The sequence below is a fragment of the Penaeus monodon genome, unplaced genomic scaffold, assembly GCF_015228065.2.
Source record: "Penaeus monodon isolate SGIC_2016 unplaced genomic scaffold, NSTDA_Pmon_1 PmonScaffold_10843, whole genome shotgun sequence".
Classification (NCBI taxonomy): domain Eukaryota; kingdom Metazoa; phylum Arthropoda; class Malacostraca; order Decapoda; family Penaeidae; genus Penaeus; species Penaeus monodon.
The window spans coordinates 4,126-11,886 of NW_023639541.1; the positions used below are offsets into that span (position 1 = coordinate 4,126).

General features: G+C 37.3%; 1 pseudogene; it reads right to left on the minus strand.

Annotated features, from left to right (window-relative positions):
• Window positions 1–1,123: 1,123 nt before the first annotated feature.
• LOC119568796 lies at window positions 1,124–5,893 on the minus strand (annotated as a pseudogene).
• Between the last annotated feature and the right edge of the window lie 1,868 nt (window positions 5,894–7,761).

Sequence of the window (7,761 nt, forward strand, 5' to 3'; positions counted from 1 at the left end):
CATCAATCAATACATTTCTACAAAACATTAAAAAAAATTAATGATAGGACTTAACAAAGTGAATGTTAAAGCCTCCCCCTAACATCTCCATTTCGCCAAAGAAATATACCCGATTAGTTTAAGTCACCGCTGATTTTACTCTCTCAGACAGAAGACAGAGAGAAGCTATAGCATTTCCTTGGAACAATAAACAAAACTGTTTACAATTTAGGTTTAATCCTTCTGAATCTATGTAATGTTCTTCCAACACTTTTCATAATGCATTTTATTGTTATGTGAAATACATTTAGGGAATTAATTTTTTTGAAGTGAAAATCGAACAAAGGGAAATGTAAGAGTTTGTATATTGCTCTTTTGATGAGATCTTTTTGTCATAGCAATTATAGAAAATAAAAACCATAAGTGAAATTTGAAAATGAATAGGAAGGACATAATCCTTTGGAAGACAATTTAACTCAGTGTTAATAGTTATTCAAGTAACATTTAAGACCTAGATTTCAGATAACTGATTAACGGGGACAAAGATATAGATAATATAAATAATTAATACCTAAATTGTGTACAAACTAACTTTGGGTACAATTTCAATCATGGAAAATTATGATAATATTTCAGACCCATACATAACTGCAGATATAACCTTGGTAAAATGGACATAGCTTCATTTTGGGGTAAATAATTATCCAAATAAAATATACTGGTCACATTAAATATGTTAACTTCCTTTTTCTCTCATTTAAGTTTTAGACTACAAATACAGGCCTTGTCTAAAACTGAAAACCCCTACAGACGGGAAAAAAAAAAAAAATTTTTAAAAAGAATTACAAAACCTTTGCTTTCAAATTGAACTTATGTTTCACATTTGTCAATAATAATCCTAATTTTTTATTTGCATATCCCTGAATGATAATGAACATCGGCAAAAATTTCTTTAAGCAATTAAAAACAGCAAAACATTTTTTCCAAGTTGTAAATACCATCCATTCAGTATGAATGATATCTTAACTAGTATAGCCATACTATATTTGCACAATAGTTTATATTACAGACAGTAGTGTCTATACATTTTAATTTTTTTAGACTCGCATGAAATTTGCTAATTCTATTTTGTCACATCTGTTTCCTATGGGTATGCATAAAACAATTGGTATACTGCTGCCTCTGTCTCAAAAGATTCTGGCATTTCCTCCTGAATAGCTACCTGAGGCTGATCAGGCAGGGGGGTATCAACAGAAGGTGTCACTACAGTGTTAACAACAGCGGAGGGGCTTCTACAGGTGCTGTCTTTTTAGCTCGTTTGTATTTAACCAATGCGTGTGAGTGGTTGCCATCACTTTTAATGGACTGAATGTACACACCATGAACACCCCTTATATGCGCAGTCAATTTTGCAACGCTGCGAGAATGAGGAAGGGCAAGGTGACACATGAATGGTTTCTCCCCCTGTATGGCTACGAAGTGGGATTGCAGCTTAGCTTTATATACAAAAGATTTCCACATGTTGGACACTTGAATTTTCTTATTACTTTCGTTGTTTTCCTGCCATTTATGCTTGCTAACTGCAAGCTTGTGAGCAAATGCCGTTCCCACATAAATCACAGACAACTGGTTCTCTCCTGTGTGTTTTGCTAAATGGACAGTGTACTGAGATTTCCAAATAAACCCTTTTTTTACAATTTACAAAACAAATTTTGGATCATGAGACAATCTATGGAAGTACATTTGTTGTTTACTGTCACCCCACTTTCCCACACTCACTACATGCTGTTGGATGATGCTTTATAACGATGGACTCTCGGGGAAGTTTTACATTCAAAGGATATGAGCAATCACTACACTTTTAAGTTACCTTGTTTATGATCTCTTAATTTCTGCTCCTTGGAGAAAAATTTATCAAAACCTGTGCAAGGAAGGTGTTTGGTCCAAAAAACCACAGGTCCTTTCTTACCCTGTAAAGTCTTCTTAATATGAACCATGGAAATATGGACTGTAATCACATCATGACGAGCAAATCTCCTGCCACAATGTTCACAAAAACAAACCGCCTCTCCCCATCACCGTGCTTCGTATTTTTATGCCGCTCCAGATTCTGTGGCCTTGTGAATACAACACCACACAGATCACATGGAAAAGAAAATTCAGACGAGTTGTGCTCTTCTTTTGGCATGGCGCTGTAGTCTTGTGAATGTGGGGAAGACCTGGGAAAGATCTGGCAGGAAAACTCTGGTTTCTGTCAATTCTCTTCTTCACCACCTTCTCCTCATGTAGTGCATACACTAAGCTTCTTTGGGCGTCTCTTTGGTCTTAGGCCATAACCTTAGTCCCTAATATTTCCAAAGCTAATTACTGTATCTACTTCGACTGGTTCCTCTTTGGGCAGCCAAAATCTTTCACATCTTCCTTATTTGCAGGAATGGTAAACTCATCTTCAAAATCCTCGGTCGACGGGTAACCTCCGTTTCTTCTTCCTCCTCTCTTCTTCCTAAATACACTGTTTTCTCTGCATTTTGTTTCCCTGAATCTTCTTCCTCTTTTCCCCGTCCCCAAGGAGCTCAAAATTAGGATCCCACCTCATCATCGTCTGGTTCTGCCTTTAGAGGTGCCCGTTTTTCCCCTTCAAAACTCTGCCACTTCTTGAATACTGGGGATCTGCAAAATAATAATGGATAATGATAATGATGATAAAGATAAGAAAATATTCATGATGATGATGATGATCATCATCATCATCATTAGTAGTAGTAGTAGTAGTAGTACAAACAGTAATAAGTAAAGTAACAATAGAAATAATAATAGTGATAATGATAATAGTAATAATAATAATAATAATCATTATTATATTATTATTATTATTATTATTATTATCATTATCTTTTAGTAGCACTAGTAGTATAGTATACTATCATTATCTTTAAACAGAACAACAGTTATGCAATTCATGGGTATCTAATGGAGTCTCAAAATTTCAAGAATCTGTACTGCCCTACATACATCAAATACCTACCAACTGATTCAGATTCACATTCCCTTAGATTATCCATCTTCAATGATGTCCCTCCATCATCCTTAGAATGGTTTCCAGCTACTCTATTTTTCTGTCCTCTGCAGTTGCCACTAATAACAGTAGAAATGCCCACATGCTGCGCTTTGGCATGGTCCACTGTGTCTGAACACTTCCATCTTGATAAAAGGTGCAGAAAAAAGGTTCATATTTGTTATATCGTGAATGGTTCAGTCTGCGTTGCAACTGTTTTTTCTGGTTCTGTTGTATTGGGGGGCCATGAAATTATGATGGTGTTGTTTAAATCATCAACATTACCTGAAAAAACCTTTTTACTACCAGACAAGACAATGTTTGAGTTAACATGGGTGAGGTCTGCAACCTCATGTGTTCTGATAAACGGGTATTCTTTCTGCTGTTTAGGGGTTACTAGATGTTATTCGGGGATACTCTTGGGAAGGTAATATATTACTTTTGCTGTCGACAAAAACAAGGGAAGGGTTGACTGTTGCTATGATCTGAGATGAGACCGGTTGTGTTTTGGGTTTCCCCTTGTGAAGTAATGACTCTCTTGACTGCCACAGGTGCTACATTCTCTGACCCCCTCATTAGAAAAAATGCACTTGGTATTTTTTTGACCGAACCACAGTCGATGAGGTACTTGTTAAAATTTTGGCCCTTTTAAGTGAATCATTGACATTCAATACTTCAATCCCACTGCTGCCATCAACATGGATTACTTCAGGATGCTTACTACTGTCAATATGCATAACTTCCAATGTCTTGCCCCCACCATCTGGACAACCTCAACTGTTTTTCCATCTTCCATCTGCAGCACTTCCACTGTCCTTCCATCACGCATGTGCATCATTTCGACAGTCTCCTTGTCTGCATGTTCACCATCCTAATGTTTTACTATTCTCAACCTGCATCACTTGAACAGATTTGTCACTGCCAACGCCCATGACCAGCATCTTGGTCTGAGAGCCCGACTCTGTACTGTCGAAACACCAGGCATAACACCCACAGTCCTCTCATCCACGAGAACAAAGCACTGCTGATCTCCACAAGTGGGTCATCATAAACACCTTCGCTCACCACTATTGGTAGATTTGTTCTTGCTGACTGCACTGGCTTGTCTGAGAAGTCATTCAGTGACCTCTGTAACTGAGTGAAGACTGACATTTTTTCAGTAGTGCTGTTAACTGTGTCTCATCTTTGGGGATTTACAGAAGTTTTGATGATTGTCTGATGTCTTGCCATCACTTGAAAACCTGTAACAAACGAAGAAAATAATGATGTCTTAGAAATAATGCTGTGACTCAAAAGAAAGAAAAGAAAGAGAGAAGGAAGAAGAAATATAATCACAAAACTATATTTGTTCTATTTCTGTAAAGATATATGAGAGTAAATCAGCATCAACTCTAAATTAGATCATGCCACCTTATCTGCACCTGTCAATCACTCTTAGCTCACAGGTAAGCAGTAATTTTAAATACATATTATATACCACACTTACCCCTGTGTATATATATATTTTTTTCTTTCTTCTTTCTTCTTGCTTTCCTTCTTCCTTGTGTGGGTGTGTCTGTGTGTGTGTGTGTGTGTGTGTTTGGTGTGTGTGTGTGTTGTGTGTGTGTGTGTGTGTGTGTGTTTATTGTGTGTGTGTTTATGTGTGTTGTTTATGTGTGTGTTTATGTGTGTGTGTGTTTATGTGTGCGTGTGTTTATGTGTGCGTGTGTTTATGTGTGTGTGTGTTTATGTGTGTGTGTTTATGTGTATGTGTGTGTGTTTATGTGTATGTGTGTGTGTTTAAATGTATGTGTGTGTGTATGTGTATGTGTATGTATGTTTGTGTGTATGTGTATGTTGGTGTGTGTATGTGTGTAGTATGTGTGTGTATGGGTGTGTGGTATGGGTTTTGGTGTATGGGTGTGTGTGTGTGTATGTGTGTGCGTGTATGTGTGTCCGTGTGTGCGTGCGTGCGTGCGTGGTGCTGCGTGCGTGCGTGCGTGCGTGCGTGCGTGTGTGTGTGTGTGTGTGTGTGTGTATGTGTATGTGTGTGTGTGTGTGTGTGTGTGTGTGTTTGTGTGTGTGTTTGTGTGAGTATCTGTGAAGGTTAGTATCTGTGAAGGTTAGTATCTGTGAATGGGAGTGTCTGTGAATGGGAGTGTCTGTGAATGGGAGTGTCTGTGAGTGTGAGTGACTGTGAGTGTGAGTGACTGTGAGTGTGAGTGACTGTGAGTGTGAGTGACTGTGAGTGTGATGTGTCTGTGAGGGGTTTTGAGGCTGTGAGTGTCTGTAGAGTGTGAGTGTCTGTGAGTGTGTGAGGTTGAGTATCTGTGAGTGTGAGTGTGAGTATCTGTGGTAGTGTGAGTGTGAGTATCTGTGAGTGTGAGTGTCTTGTGAGTGTGAGATCTGTGAATGTGAGTATCTTGTGAATGGAGTATCTGTGAATGTGAGAGTATCGTGAATGTGGGCGTATATCTATTAGCATGTTTGATTACATGTGTCTATTGATATTTTTTTCACTAGCAATTCCATTTAGGTATAGCATTGACAAACAAGCTTAGATTGAAATGAAAGCATTTGTCACAAAAATAAATAAATATATTTCATTTCTAGTGTGGGCAGTGCTATCACTTTAATGGTGTTTACAATTAATGTACTTGTGTTTGTGTTTATCCTTGTTTAATAATAAATGAATGTGGAATTTACCCTTAACAGGCCATCATATTAACCTAATTGGCACGAAAGGCAAGAATACCTGCCACCTCCGCTATAACACAAGTTCATTTATTGTCTTTACACATAGATGACTCCTACCTATCTCACCTGTTTACCCTTTTCCTTGATATTGGAAAGTGCCTTTTGTATTTCATTGTCTCTCATATTACCAAGATTTTAATAACAATTTAATAATTATAATACCAAAAAGAATAATAACAGTATCAATATCAATATTAGAAAAAAAAAGAAACACATTTGGCAACAACAAGCAAGGGGCTGGGGGGGTAGCTTAGGGAGAGGTTTAGGTTTATGGGGGCTCATGGTGCTCACCAGTGACACTGCCAGCTCTCAGTGAACCTCAATATAACCCTACATAAGGGGCAAGGGGTAAAGCCACTGAGGCCACATAAATGGCATTATCTGCATGATACTGTTTTTAATATCTTTTCATCTTTATCATTGTATAGCTATGCAATGCTCTCCCCAGCTATAGGCTAATCACATAATGGTCTACAACAGGACTTCACATAGATACAGAAAAATGAACAATGCACCATTACTACTGATATTTATAAGAATAACCACAATGACATAGACCTTTACGGCAGAAAAGAAAAATAAACCTCTAGACATGTATTTTGGCAAAGTAGAGCTCATGAATATTAATGCCAAAAAAGGGAAAACCAGTCCACCTTATGCAGCTAGAATAAGCCTATATGTGGTGGATTTTGCTGGCCTTTGCCTGTCAAACAAGGGTGGGGGACAGAGGCAATCATTTGATTTCCATCTGTTACTATTACCCATTATACATAGACATGATTTCCACAGACTAAGCATATCATACTGGAAAGTGTACATAGAGCTTTGCATGACCCATCATCTCTGGTGAGCTAATTTTCTGGATCTTATTCACCATGTGTTCTGTCAACAAATTTGGTAATTCTTGGCCCCAAAGACCTTATTCATCCAACAAATTTATACAATAATCTCAGGCAAGGAAGGGTACTGCAACCCCCTCATAATCCCAAGTATTAATAGCTTGTGTTTATGGTACCAATTTTAAAGCAGATTGATACCAACTTTTATAAAGATGGCAAACTTTCTAACACAGGCCACTAGTTGCTGATGAGATTCATACCAATATGCACATCTATCCTGAAAACAGTGGGTTCCAGTCCTTGTATGCCTGAAAAAAAAATGAAACAAGTTATACCAAATTCTGTCAAGGAAAGGATTTATTTATCTATTTGTTCCCGATATTGCTGCAAAAACAGACTACTGTTGTGCAAATACTGTGCAGGAGCTTTTTTTCAGCCCGTTTTTATATCTAGGACAGCCATTACTTACAAAATACACTACAAATTTTGGAAATGAGAGGGAAAAATGAATTTACCATGTAACAAGTATAAAAAATTTTTTTCTTAACATTTCTGAAAGAAATTTAAAAAAAAGACAAATAAAAACAAAACTACATATTGATTACATTCAACAAACCAAGCAGAGCTTGGATTCTCATATACAGAAAATCCAGAATCCACAAGAAAAAAACAAAATTTTGCTATTTACTTATTTTGCTGCATTTAGAACTCTTTGTTTAACTCATCCAGACAAATTTTCAAGAACAGCAGGACAATGAGGCACGTTCACTGCCTACAGTGCAACCAGCTTGAAAGTAAACATTCACTAGTTATCATACCAGTTTTTATTTTACATGCTGCAAAGGTTTTTAACTCTCCCGGTGCATAGTTACCATAAACCCGCCCCCAAACACAAAAATACCTTTTGATAACAACAATAAAGGCCCATAAAATTACTACCAGTATCTTATGGATGCTGTATGTGTCATGGAAAAACTATCTGTGCATGACAACCAGGATTACAGTAAAAAAAATAAGGAAAACTAAGCCACTTTTCATCTATGGTAAAGGGTGCACAAATGTAAAATAAAGGTTATACAGGACAGAGAAGAGAGAAGTACGACCTTTCATTTTCTAAGTCCCCATCGTGTTTACCTTGCGAGGACCAAAAAA